We start from the raw sequence: 15,749 nt of genomic DNA on the forward strand, positions 1-15,749 counted from the left end.
TCAAACTCTCCAGAGGAAAAAAGAAACTTTTAATACCCTGTCTATTACATATATCATGATTGCTAAATCATCAGTGACATGTTGCCAAAGCCTACATTAATATTTATGGATCGAGTTGCTCACCTTATGTCTGATTTAATAGCTTCAACTGGTGTAAATCTTTGGAGAAATATGCAGTCATATTCATAGCCTATGCGTAATATATGCATGCCTACATTTACTCCTGGATAATATTTCAGGAAGCGTGAGGCAAGTGTCAGCTGTCCCAGAGAATAAAATTTACACATGTATTTTCTGTTCAGTTATATTAATTTGCTAGTTCATTGGGAGAAAAAGGCAGTATAATTCACACAAGTCTGATCCTGCTGGCGTACGAAAGCACAAGCTAGAATTACAAGTCTCTTCTAATTTATTTGACTTTACACTAATCTTACAATAATGGAGTCACTCCTGGAGGAGACGTTTGCTGCAAATTTGGCCTATTGTCAGGTGACTCCCTGTTTCCACTTGGATTGGAAGAAAAAGACAAAAGGATCCAAGAGAACCTCGTGGTTTCACTACTGTTAAAGCACAGCAAATGGAGCTTGGGAGGAACGCAAAAATGTTTGTGTTACCAGTCTGTCATTCCCCTCCAACTGTCTGTGTCAATCACTTCCTTAGTGCTCCCTTATTCAAGCTTCATATTCAAAACTTCATATAGCATAATTATTGAGTATGGTTATCCTCGCCAAGCATTGATAAATAGGACAGCAAACATGTTTGTGGATATTAATTGAAATACTGACCTGCAAGTAAACTAGTGACAAGAGTAACTGGACTTAGATAGGAAAGAAAATGTTTTTTTTCCATCTCTGAAAGCGTTGGTTCTTATAACAATTCTTAACCAATATGCGTAAGCCCAAAGTATTTTCTTGACTCATACACTTCTGATCTTAACATGGACTACTCCTCTCCATTGACCTTCTGTTGCAAAGATAAAAAAGACAAGTCAGACAAATTTCCGGCGGACTATTTAGACGATAGAGAGAGATGAAGTGCAACTAGAGAGAAAACAAGCCTGTCAGGTGTAAACACGTGAATGAGGCAGAAAAAGAGAGTGGGCTTCATTCATTTTACCCAGCTTTGATCTCCTTAATGGTTTGCTGGCCTCGCTCCAGGTGGGATGTGTCGTCATGGGCAACAGGACAAGAGGAGGCTGATGAGGCAGGCCAGCTTCTGGCTTTGGGGGCCACTCAGACAAAACACACTCCACATTGGCCTCCTAAGCGTACAGTGCTCACAGCTCTTAAGAAATGATGGCGAAAGAGGTTGATGCAGAATTAAATCATACCAGATGTTTATGTGACACATTATTAAGATGGAATTTCATGTGATGTTGGCATGCCTAGTGCAGTTTGCCAATAAAATGACCTTTAAGACAAGGGGAAGCCCTGGTTAAATCTGAAAAGGCTTATAGAGCTTTAGCTGATTGAAGAGATCCAGTGAGGAAAGACTAACTAGTGACTGGCCATCGGGTAAGGAGCAGATTACAAAGGGTTTTATTCTCTTAATTTTACACATGAGCTCTCCTAACTCTCTCCCAGACCCTCCCTTTCTTTCCCCCCATCTCCACTTTGAACCCCCTCCCTGCCCATTTCCCGACCTCCCTGCCTCATCTGTTTGTCTCTTCTGTGGTCACTCCCTTCATCTCTTCCCAAACTCTTCCCATTCTGTTTGATATTCTGCAGGATTAGATCAGAGTTGTTAGTCTGAGTGTCAGGGTGTGACTGATGTTGAGGTATTTTGCATCATACCCAGTTCGTGTTCATCCAGATCGTGTTCATCCAGACGCTCCTGGTACACGCATACTGAGGCAACAGCAGTGATTCAAGCTAAGGATGGAGCTGTGCCTTCTTATCAGTTAATACAAGACCTTTTTTATTTCAACAAATGTCAGGATGTGGGTGCATCTAAGTGGATTTTGCTTTTAAGGTTTATTCATCAGATTTGCCACATACCTGTGTGTTATTTACTGTTATTTACTTTTCTTACATATAATTTAAAACATGAATGAAATGTTACTCCGCAGGAAAAGAAATGAGGGATTTTTTTTCATGAAAAAAGTTTGATCTTTTAGATACACATTGTATTGAAGGGCAGGTGTTAATAACATCAGTAATGATGTGCGTGTTATTCTAAGATGATAGTAATATTAAGCCCGTCTTAAATTGAGGAAACCAAATGAATTTCTTTGTTTCTTCTTTCTCTCCCTACACATGAACATGTCTTCTGTGAAGAGGCTGTGTTTGAAATCCTTCCCTCCAACACATGAACTACTCCCTCCCTAATAGAAGCCAAATATTTAACTTTTTCGTGAGCAGTGGATTGAGATTTACATGCTCTTATGTCATCGCTGACAGGTGTAGTGTCATGCAACCCACAACACGACGTCTACACAGGAAGTACATTACGAGCAGCTCATCCCGCAGCCGATTGAGTGCCGCAGAGCCTGCATACAGATGCTATGCTGTCTGCGTATCCCATGAATGATTTAAAAGCCATGTGTCTGTTCCAACAGCCGTACATGAAAAAAAGGCTAAAAAAAATATCTCCTGGGAAAATATTTTCTTTAACCAAGTGGAAAGTTGCCTGTCAGGACCCTCACTTTGCTGTAAATCTCTCCTTACTCTAGTAGTTACCATGTGGATAATCTAGAGAGGTCATATTTCAAAAACATTGTCAAAAAAAGGAAACAAAAAGTCTGAAAGAATTTTACAATATTTTATGTTTGGAAATGGGGCCGGTCCAATGAGCCAATTCATCCCACGGGAAATATGAACAGGCATGAGGAGTAATGGAATACATGTAAGAGTGTTACGAAATTAGAAAAAGAAAAAATAGTAGCTGTATTTGGTTAGTCATAGTTACAGGATGGAGTCAGATAACAAACATGTTTACTCAGACAGGGGATTATTAGGCAGGTTTATAATTGGTGAACTTTACAGTAAACAATAATAAAAAAGTTCTACCAGTTCCCACGCCAGATGAAAATGACACGTCAAGGACACGTCTCGCCAGCAACCTACTGATCTGCACAAACATTAGCTCCATGTTTTGAATGCCTCCCGATATCCAGCATGGATCCAGAATATATGAAGAAATGAAGAACCACAGGTACAGTAGACTACTAAAGTCTGAGCTACCTTGAAAAGCAGTCATTGATTGGAGCAGTGAATACCATGACCGCCGTATCCTTCCAAGGAGCAGCATTTTAAATTTTGCTATGTTCTATCTGTCAGTCATTCGGTGAGACAGTCAGACGGTTTTATGGTAATCTACAAATCACAGAAACTTATTAAATGACATTTTATTTTTTTAAAAAGTTAATTGGATTAGGTTACTGAATTTTTAAGGGACAATTTATAAATATATAAATTTATAAATATATCAGGATACATTTTTAAAGTAATCCTTCCAACCCCTGACTATAAATATTTTTGCAAATTTGAGCAGCAAACCATCCATTAGATGAGTTTCTCTGGACCAAAATGGTGGCATGATTGATGACGGCCGTGGCCAAAACCGACAACCAGTGTGTCATCACCCTGAAACCCTAATCCTCCCCACTGTCACCGCTCCATGTTCCTTTTATCTTAATCATCCTCGCTTACCCTTAAAATGTTATTCTGTGTTCTGCAAAATATTATTTTGTGTTTCATACAGATTCCACAGCACACTCTGTAATAACAGCGCATAGCAGACGTTACAGAGAGGGGTTAATGGGCAGCATGTTAAAGCTCATGGGAAATGCATCGCCGACACGCCAGGAGGCTTTCCTCACATTGATGGAGAGGGGGATGAGAAGAGAAGGAATAGGGGGGTAGAGTAAGGTTCACTGGTTCCCAAACTCCTGCAGAGCTTCAGTGGTCTTCACTGCCACCCTGAAACTCCTCTCACCCCTCCTGCTTGCCTCTTTCTTCCCCTTCATTGCCCTTTTCCTCCAGCACCACTCTCAAGCTTTTAGCCCTTCCTTTTGTCTGCCCCCTGCTAAACACGCTCACCTACTGGCCTCTAACACCTCGCCCAGGCCTCTCTGTGTTGCCTTACCGGCCTCGCCGAACCCTCTCCTCCTCCTTCTCATCTCCCTTCCTCTACCGTTTCCTCATGCCTTTTCCATTTAACAGCTTTTGTCACAGCATAACTGAGAATCAAAATAATCTTCCATACGTCTTCATATGTCTGTTTTTGCATGGGGGCACCCCACCTTACATCTCCGAGTTTTACTGTTTGTAGTAAATTGCATTAGATCTAAGGCCTTTGCTTCATGACTTAAAGTCAATATTGACTTTCTGCAAAACCAGCAAGATGGCTAAGAACCAGAAAGAGCCAGAGAGATGTCCATGTGTTCCCTGACACTTCCTGCTTGACTTTTTTTGGGGTGCCCAATGCCTTTGTATTATTGAAAGTGGCATGAGTTCAAAATCAACATAGTGAAAGGTTTTCCTCCCTCCAGAAGAGGATTTTTTGCTTCCATTTATTTGTGTACAGGATAAAAAAATCAGCTACGGTAGATCATCCATCACAGAAAACATGAGGACTAAAAAGCATGACTCCAGCTGGTCCAGACAATATTTGAGGGTAAATGAGAAAGGCTGCAGGTACTCAGCCCATCAATCAGCATGTTATCTTACGAACTTATATTTCTGCTTATCTGGATTGTCTCTGAGCCTGAAAGCAGCTATTTGTTTTCAGATACCTCTGACGTTTATATTGAAGAAATTAGGAAAAATGACTAAAAGTTGAAATATCTAGCACTGATTACAAGCTGATGAATTGGAAACATAAACCAGAAACGAGACAGTAACAAATGGACTGTACTTCTAAATGTATTCTGCTCTGAGCTGCTGGAGGAGGGGAGGAAAAGCCTGAGAGAGAAAACTAATCAAACAGAGAAATCTGTCTCTGGAGGCCCACAATGCCCTCTGCATGCAAGAACCACACACCAAAGACAGACGCAGACACATCTGCACACACACACTCGGACCATATGCTCCCAGTGTTGTCAGGCCTGTCGTCCCCACACATCATGTACGAGTTTCAGCATGCGGTCTTCCACCGGGTGACAAAAAGTGCAGCCTTTTGTGTGTCTACAGCGTTTCCTCACATCCCTACCTGGCCCCAGCAAGCCTGTTTAGAGGTGCAGGCAAGCAAAACCACACACACACACACACACACACACACACACACACACACACACACACACACACACACACACACACACACACACACACACACACACACACACACACACACACACACACACACACACACACACACATACACACACACACCACAAGTTTATGCCTGACAGTTTTTCATACTTTTACTTCTCTATACTTCCTCTTCTCCTCCCTTGCATTGTGTAAATGAAGTGCTTTTTTCTTCGGGCATTTCTTGCTAAAATCTGTTTTTTGTAAGAAAAGTTTGTTTGGAACTCAAATGAAAATGAAAATGAAAATGAAGAAAAAGAAAAACTGAATTAATTTTGCATGTATATAAATGACCTAATTCAGTCCAGAGATGTTTCGTTCACTGTGCAGTGTTAGTTTAGTGTTTCAGTAAAATTATGGTCATTCCATTACAGATATCAAATAGAGGGAATATATCACTGGATTGTTGTGACGTTAAGCCTCCATACCGCCACTGTCTGACCTTGCTTTTTACAGCATTGTATTTTATCATTGTTTCAAGACAATCTATCTTCTACACATTATCTGTGTTTAGACTGAAGAGATTTGAGAAGTGACTTCAGACGTTTGCAGTGTCAGCTGAGAAACCTGTCAGGTATATTTCAGGTGAATAAATCAACAGGAATTGTTTCTTTACTGACAAACACAACAGGGTTGATCTCTGTGTAGTTGACTGAACTCTATATTTTAAATGAAATGATGGCCTGAAAATTCAGCCTGGCGTTTCACGTACTTGTGTGGTCACACTCAGAGGAGCGCTAGTGGCCTTCCTCAGTCATTTATCATGATCGAAAAAAAATTACGTTTTTTTTATGTGTGTGTTTGGTGGTAAAGTTAACATCCCTGTGAGTCAAACTCCCTGAGGAGAAGGAAAACAGGTATCCATCAAGATGGCCAGGCTGCCTATTGGTCATATTTGAGTATTTCCTAAACTACCAACACCTGAAACATTCGAGGTCGGAGGCTAAAGCGACCGCTGATTCTGCCCACATCGTTCCACACAGGATGATCTAATTACGGCCATCCGGGGAACGTTTTGAAATCTTGTAGGTAGAAATCACTGAGCCAGAGGATGTTTTGCTAACCCAGATGCTTGGTGGATGGGGATATCAGTGAGAATCCCCAAATCAAGTTCAGATGATGTTTTCTGGCCCTGGCACTTAATTAGAAAACATGTCAAACCCGAACCATGTGTTCAGCTTTTGTCTGCCACCGTGTTTGTTCACGGACCACCTTTTGCGAGGCAAAAAGGGACTTGTTAGTCCCTGTTTGGTTGTTCACTGAAGGGATCTCTTTCTAACTTCAGGAGGGGTCATCTGCAGGTCAGCGTAGCGCGGGGTCAGAAAATAGTCCTTTCTCCTGCTGTGTCCTCAGCCATGTGTAGAATTTGGGTCATCTTCAAAGAAGCTGAAGTATTAGCCTTCGACATTAAGCATCAGCTACTTCCACGCTAGGGTGAATTCTAACTTCAATTGGAGAAGTGTAGAGGGAAGCCAAGGCTAAAGAAGGTCATTGGTTTATATCTAAAACTTCAACAATCCAGGCTTATTCCCTTAAGGAATTAGTATGAACTAAATGGAAAGAAAGGCCTGTACAAGAGTGTATAAATGTTTTATTATTCCAAACACTGATGAGGTTTGACCATGAAGCATTTTACTGCCTACGCGGAGCCTGGAACTCAAATAAAACACATTGATTCCTTCCTGTAGGCACTCACTATACATTTTCCCATCACCCAAACCAATGAATGAATTCAATAGGCAATAAATAAGAGTTTAATTGCCTCATAGCACATGATCGCCATATGTGTGTTGCAGGTGTTTCCAGGCCATGTTCTAATAATGCTAACAGATGATGGTGCTGCACACACACAGGGACACACTGAGTTATCATTCATGGCAGTTACTTCAAAAGGTAATTTGAACTTGTGGTTTCCTGTAACTAAGTAATGACATGTGTCAGAGACACTATCTCTTAATGGAGGGCTCCGGGCAGTAAGGTGATGCTGGAAGTCCTATAACAGGTGCTGGTGTGCGTCACGAATTATTTTATTCTTACTTGAGTCATGATATTCTTTTCCAATAGGCATTTCATCTTTTGTATTTAACGCAAGTAGTAGACAGCGATTGTAAACGATTGCATGCAAACATGCAGTGGGGACTATTTACAGGCCAATGACAGCTAACTTCATGTTAGCTTGTCGTCCTCACCTCATTAAAGCTGTATTAAATCCAGATGATTCCTGGACGTAAATTCAGCAGCGGTTAAGGTTCAGGTAGAAACATTATGGATGTTAATAATGTAATTTCTGTCTTGCTCTTATCCATATTGTCAATTTTTATTTTTATTTTTGTTAAATCTGGTCACACTATTCGCAGCAGCAGAGAATAACGCTCCTTGCTTACTCATCACAGACAATTTGGCTGCTTTACTCTGAGTCATGGTGTCTTTTTCTGCATGAATGCAATGGTCCGTTTCTCATCTGCTCACATCTGCAAACGTTTACATGGACTCCCATGTGAATGTCCAGGGCCTAAATTTGTGAACCCTTCACATGCAAACTCGTAGCTTATTTCAAGCACAGTGTGAATGTACTGTATGTACTGTATGTACTTTATGTACTGTATGTACATATCCAACAAAGGAGCTCCTCTTATAACCGTCATTTTTCTTCTGTAACATGGAAAACAAATTGAAACTCACTGATTGGTAACATCATGTAGTTCCTGGATTTTATATCATAATTATTGCCAATAAAAGTCATTGCACATGTGTTGCTAAGTTATTAATCACTGCCAAATGGGGCACAATAGTTCAACACATCAGTCTTACAAATGGATTCCAGAAACTTCATCCAATCATAGAAAACACAACAAAACCTTCTGAAGTATCATAACATCAGTAATAACTATTTAATAATACATAATTAGACTCGTGTTAATCTGAATATGGTAGGAATCAATACTTCATTTTTCTCCTTATTTGCACCAAGTGCCTCAAACCTGTTATTGTGAGCCTCAAGCTCTTTGTCAAAAGGATCTAAATCATCCAAGTCAGCCTTCAGAGCACGTTACATAACGCGGGTCCACCAGCTTGATACATGTGAAGAAAGTGAGGTTTTGCTCTAATGTAACTGATTTTCCCTCTTCACAGTTTTGTAATGAGTTCTCGCTCACTTGTGTCTGCAGTTTAATTTGACTTTTGCGTCATGATGTTAGAACATGTCAGTTAGCATCGACTTAAATCTATCTCCCGAGCACCAAAGCTAAGGTCTCCAGAGATTTATAGAGTGCAGTGTTATATCATTAATTCTATGAGCAGACCACACAGAGCAAGCAAGAGTGTCTGTGTCCTCATTAAAACTGTGTCTGGGCAAACCAGAGACAGCCAATATACACAACAGATAAGACAGTTAGCTGTTCGCCCAGATTTACAGCCTTCAGCCTCGGGGAGTGAGAGGACAGAGAGGGTAAAGTAGAACATGAGTTCACATATCGTTTAATGTCTGGCAGCCAGATGAACAAAATTGAGTGCAATCTTTGATTTAAAAGGGCGACATAAAAAAAAAAAAAAAAGAAACAGCGTGTAGACAAGGCGTGTGACTGATAGACAGCAACGATATCAGTTGTACAGATGGTGAAAAGTCAGAGGTGATGAAGGGAGGGTGGTAAATGAGATGGATGGAGTGCAAGAGATTTAAGATGAGGAAAACGAGACGCGTAAAAATGTAAAACGGATATTTTAACAAAGGAGAATGGAACAAATTGATGTTACAAGACATCTAGTCATGTTCATGTGTTGCTACTGTTCATCACAGTATGACAGCAATTTATGAAATTATCAAAATGTCATTAATATTTTTTGACTACAAGGACACATTTTACTTCACTATAAAGTGAATCTTACAGATCATGTTTTAAAACAAGATTAAGTCCTATCTTTTTTAAGTATATTCATGTCTCAACCTTATCACAGTACTGTAATTGAAGACAAGCGGTTTTTATTTTGTCAAATGAAAATATTCACAAAATAATTTAACTTCTCTATATATAAATATCTCACACATTTTAATCATATGCTCTAGACAAACTGTTTCAATGAGTTTATGTTGCAACGATGGAAAAACCCACATTCGACATCATCAGTCCGTTTAACAGATAATCAAAGAAGGCAAAAAAAAATCAGAGAAAAATATGTACAACTTTTTCTTTAAAAAAATATTGCAACTCTTAGTCATTGGAAAAATCCAGCTTTACACCATGATTCTTGTCAACACCAAAGGTCAGTCTCCTCATAACCCAAACTTGATCTCTCACCCCGCTGCCATAAATAACGTTGCCTCAACTTTGTCCGATCCACTCCACTTTCTCTCCACATCTCTTCTTCCTCCCCTTTGATTTACTTTTTACCATGTTGAAACCAGGGCATCCTCCTCTAGAAAAACAATTCTTAATATCTTTGAGTAAATTTTAAGTGGTGTAGGCTCATTTGACGTGTTCAGTGTCAGGTTTTGCAGATTCCCCAGTGTGTGGGCCCACCTAGTGTGACACTACACCTCGTAAAGATATCAAGCCTGAGTTTTGGGAAGGGATTTTCTCCCTGAGTGAGTGTTGAGTTTCACTACCAGTCTGTGGATTCAGTCACAGAGAAACAAGCAGTGCTAACAAAGCCAAGGCAATTTAGCCTCCTGAAAGAGGACACACACATACACACACACACACACACACACACATACGCACGCACGCACGCAAGCACACACACACACACACACACACACACACACACACACACACACACATACATACACACATTGCAAAGTTCTTCTGATTCCATTCGTGCATTCTGTATGCAGTCAGTCTCTCTGAATTTCATTTCCTTTACGTTAACATCTGCCTTATCAAACTAGGATGAGGGTTAAGTCAGGTCAAGTTATTTAGGTCCATTAAGCTTCATGGAGAATTTAATTTTCATGGAGGTTTGCCAATCAAATTAAACAAGTCTGATATTACGCATACACTGCTGTGTACTTGGTTCAATTCCTTGCAAACAAGTATGTCCACAAATATCTTAATATGTACTTGTTTAACCACACACACACATGCACACACACACATACACACACACACATACACACACACACACACACACACATGCAAACACGCGTTTCCCTATTTCCCAGGAAGTTCTCTAAAGATTTTTTGTGTTAGGTTGCTGGCACTTGTGCGAAAGCCACAAAGCCACAAAAGTCATAATCATGAATATAAATCACATCATTTCTCTGGAATAAAGTTAAGGGACTTAACCCTAAATAAGAATGCTCAAAGGAGTGGGTTTTCTAAGCTGTCAAGGTGAATAAAAATTATTTCATCAAATAATGCACAGATCTCAAAAATCCAAACATACTGTGGAACATTAACTGTTCGCTTTGACCCCCTCTCTCCTACAGAAAACCAAAAACAACACAATATTTCACCCAGTGTGTCCCTGGCACCAGACGAGGTGTGAGTGTGAGTGGTGATCGTGTTTCTTTAGTTTCCTTTCTCAGCGGGCATTTGCTGAGTTGAAGTGGCCTTCAGCTATTCTTTCCAGCTCCAGCAGCACTCTTCTCTGGGTGATCCTGACCTCTGACACAAAGAGTGCCAAAACATGCACTCAAGAGTGCATCCTTGATTCTGCGCAGCTCACGAGGTCTTCAACATCCGACATCCAGCACTCAGTATAGTGTTGTCTCTGCCAAGCCCCAAAAGTCTCTGTTACTTTAATCAAGTCTTATCCAATCAAAAACAAAGCCTATCACCATAATTTTATACTCCCAAATAAAAACATGTTTAAATCTGGTTAATCTAGATTTGTATTTGGCTCTGTGCCAAATTCCAAAAACTCTCAAATACCAACATGCCAATGCCAAATTTCATTTTTCAAGATCAAATCAGCATTCCCCAGGAAACAAGAAAAAAACCCTTATCTCACAACGTTAAGAATGACGTTTTTAAAACCCTGGATCCAGCTTTTTGTCTGGATTTGCACCAAAATTAATGGAGTTTGTTTTGGATCAAGACCCATGCTCCCACCAAGCTTCACGGAAATCCACTCAGCAGTTTTCACGTAATATTGCTGGGAAATAGACAGTTGTATGGCCACAATCTTCTCAGTGAACTCAAAAACAAGACAGAAAAGACATCGTCAGTTCATCGGTATGATGATTAAATGGATATTGTGCGGAATCGATATGCTGAAATATAATGATTAAATACAGCACATTAGATTTGGTAATGGGATGCTAGTGAAAAATAATAACACCCTATCTCAATGTGATTCAAATAGATGCCATACAAATAGCACCCCAATGTCAGGCATCACGTAAGTTTCTGATGTGTCGTTTACTGTCACCCACTTTGGATCACAATCGTGTGAAACATGAACATGATGAACAGTGTGAGACAGTTCCTGTAGGTTCAGGCGCAAACGTGGCTTCATAAGATTTGGAAAAAGATTTGAACTGTAATAAATCACCCAAGTTACGTAACATATTTCAGTTATAAGTGTTGCGTAAGTTTAAAAACTGGTCTTTGTTGGTGTGTGTTGTCATACAGGATGCCATTCGGGTGAAAAGAAGTCAATCAATCAGTCAATCGATTGAGAATTAAAATCAATAACTTTTATATATATATATATATCATTTGTGCAGCACTTTTCATGCAAAGACAAAGGGCTTCACATAATACAATTAAACAGAAATCACTCACCCATCAACAACAACAAAAAAATAGATATAAGTAAGTAAGGTTCTATAAAAGCTGTACTAAGACAGTAAACAAGTAAATAGACAAGTAAATAGATATCTACACTAAGCAACACTAAAGAAGTAGGTCTTGCCTGTAGGACAACACTCTGCTGCCCTCAGTTCTTGAGGCTGTTCAGAGTCGTGGCCCTTAGGGATGAAGAGACTCCTCACCGTGGGTTTTGGTTCTACCTTTTGGAATATTAACGGTCTTAAGGATTAAGACCTGTTCACTTTGCCATCCGGGGATTTTGCTACCAAATAAAAGGCAGCTGAAGGCACCACATGTTATGATAAAAAAAAAAGTCCAATCACAGTGGCTTCCCTCCATTGGGCACTTTCATTTCCAGCATTGTTTTCAACATCATTCCTACATTATCATATAAGCACTGGACTCAATTTCGAGAAATCACATTTTCTGAGAATTTGGAATGGCAGACAGCGCATTAGATTTGGTGATGGGATGCCAGTGAAAAATAATAACACCCTATCTCAATGTGATTCAAATAGATGCCACACACAGACATACACTGGCAGACAGCCCCAGATACCCGTGAGCAACAGCTGCTTTTGCTGTCAGGAATAGCAGCGTGAATCCCAGCGTTATTATCATTTCAATAATAATGAGTCCAGAATCCAAATGTGATCTGACAACAAGCTGCAGAGTTGATTGTCAGTGTTCTTTAGTTTCTGCTACAGCTAGCTGAACACACGTGGTGACATTCTAAGGCAGTAGCTTTACTATGTACACAAGTTTAACTTTGGACCAAAGATGAAGTAGCTCATTCAAATGGTTGAAGCACTTACCACGGGAAAATAATGACACCTTTATTTTTGTTCATCAATGAACACATAAAGCAGTAAATCCAATACATCATAATGTTTGAGTTTGATACGTATGGTTTAAACTTTCACCTACATTTTGTTTTTAAATGTTATGTTATGTAAGGATTTTGTTCTTTCCAGCAATTAGTCACTACATTGTCTTTATTAGTCACTCCACTCTGGGGAAATCATCACATTTTAGTCAATTAAATCAATTTTAAATTAGATTAAACTACAAAGTATTTCTAATGTGTCTTAAGAGGATCCATTTTTCATACTGTTGATTATACAGTACTCACATGATGGAAGGGAATGCAGTCACGAACCAGTCACACCATTTTCAACAATTAAGAAGATTTAAAGAAACCAAAGCTGTTGTTGTAAAATGGACACCATCCTTGGAGAGAGTGGGGGGTGGGGGCTTGGAATGTGTTGGCGCTCATGGAAAAGTCACAGAGGGAGGCGAGAGAAGAAATATAATTACATTCTAAAAAAACTAACGTTGACTTTTTAAGGTGAACATTTACAATCCTTATTTGTACAATTTTTATTTATGAATCACTAACGGAATCTTTTGAGGCTGCCCTTGTCACACCATCATGATAGAACCACATGGTGTTGACGAATTCAACTCCCCAGGAATTTGTAAAGTCGTGACTACAAGAATTATTTCAAATGCAATCAATTCCTGTGCAAACCAAGTGTGTCAGTGTTTCTGCGAAATAACTGCAAATTTAGCCAGTCATCATATTTTAACACATGCTTCTCCAGAAACAGCAGTCCTCCACACTCAACCCACAACTGCCTGGAGAACTAATATTACTTACTGAATATTGCAAACCTTTGGAAGTATTTTAGTTTTCTCTAACAAAACTTGCTTGAAATGTGTTTCCAGAAAAAATTATCACAGTCTGGTCTATTTACCGCGGTGCACTCGCGTCGCGCCCGGAGTTTCCCCCGCCTCACGCCCTATGCCAGCTGGGATAGACTCCAGCTACCCGTGACCTGCAAAAGCAGATGACGCGGTTAGAGAAAATGAATGAATGAATGAATGGTCTATTTATGTCTTCACAGTAGAAAAAAGAATTCAGACAAAACATTCCAGTTTGTATGGAGCGGGAAGTACCTTTTATTGTTCTTTTTCCAACTGTGTGATTGATTAGGGCGTGTAGCAACAGCGAATTCTTTGGCAGCTTTTGGTTTTTGGAAGATTTTAGACTAACATTCACAGTTGATTCAGATAACACCTGTACACTATTTTATTTTACAGCTATTCTTGATCTCTGCCTTTTATGTTTGCTGATGTGTTAGAACAGTTGCATGTTGCATAAACTGTACTCCGGCACAGTTTCCTTTTGTACAATAACATCCATTTTAACTTTTTAAAAATACTTAAAAGTAGGAAACTACTTTTTTTTTGTTCATTCTTACTGAGGAGGCATTGTGTGTATGTGTATGCTCGTGTGTGTGTGTGTGTGTGTGTGTGTGTGTGTGTGTGTGTGTGTGTGTGTAGGTCTGTGTGTGTGTCTGTGAGTGTGGTTTGTGCGTGCGTGCGCGCGTTAGCGCTTTCCATCCACAGAGTGACTCCTTTACTTAAAAACTTTACAACCACATCAAAGAAGTCACAAATGTTCCTCTAATCTCATTTTGTCATTTCCTAAACCATCACATGTTGGCAGTGAACACGTGACTGACAGATAAGAGTGATGATCTTTTTATGGCTAATAGTAGGTTTCTCTGCCGCAAAACACCCAACTGGGTGTCTTTCATTGAAGGAACCTCTGGCCGGGAGGGAAAAGTGGTGTATCATTCATCATGTCTAATACGTACAACTCTGTATGTTGACACATTATATGTATGAAAAATGGAATTCTGCTTTATGTGTTCCTCTGCAGCTCATATTGCATTCAGCTTTGCCCTTTGGACTATGGATTTGCACTGGTGCCCATTTACATCCATGTGTGTGTGTGTGTGTGTGTGTGTGTGTGTGTGTGTGTGTGTGTGTGTGTGTGTGTTCTTGCATTGTATGTGTGTGTATTTTAATCTCACACTTGTTCTCAGGAATGTGGTGAACAGCTTTCTCAGGGGTGGCCCTATGTTCTACCTGCCTTTACCTTGCAGGTTACTTTCCATGCGTTTGATGACCTCTCAGCTCACAAGGCCATGTAAAAACACATCTATTGAATTTATAGCAAAATGAAGTGTAAACATGACACAGTGCCACAAATCACATTATGCCATGATTGGTGATCAATCTAATAAGTGTTTCAATGTGCTTTAGGTGCGGCATCCTAACATGGTTAAGTTTACAGAGTCGGTTTAGAAATCGAGAGATTTATGATGCAATTGTGGACCTTGTTGCATGTTATGGGCATGGCTCTTTTGATGTCAGAGGAATAAATACCTGTGTGGTGACTTCACTGAGTACAGGCCCTGGAATATTCTCAATGTGCCAGCAAGATGTAAGAGTTACAGAAGCAAAATGAGGTCATCTTTAAAAGATGAGCTTCATTAAAAATTATAATATTTTCAAAAAGAGCTCAGAGGAAACCGGGCAGTGGAACTAACTGCTTGAATAAAGCCAAGAGCATTCGCTCACACGTCGGGCCATATTATATCTGTAATTGTAACAGCAGTGAAATAAAGGTCTATAACTTGTAGCGATAGCCGTGGTTATAGGCTGGTTCAGCTGAAATAAACTGCATTTAATGTGGCTGTTTTAGACTTAACACCACCAGTGACAGTAGGAAAATTCCAGTATGGACTGACTTGACTGACGGACAAACGGACACTGCCATCCCTCATCAGTATCACGAAAAAGATCCAAAGCAACTGCTTTTACCAGACACTGTGTCCTTGCTAATCCACAGTGGTTCCAGCGCTGTTCAGACTTTTCATGGAGACAATTCTGGCAG

This window comes from Antennarius striatus, chromosome 19 (assembly GCF_040054535.1).
Source record: "Antennarius striatus isolate MH-2024 chromosome 19, ASM4005453v1, whole genome shotgun sequence".
Classification (NCBI taxonomy): Eukaryota; Metazoa; Chordata; class Actinopteri; order Lophiiformes; family Antennariidae; genus Antennarius; species Antennarius striatus.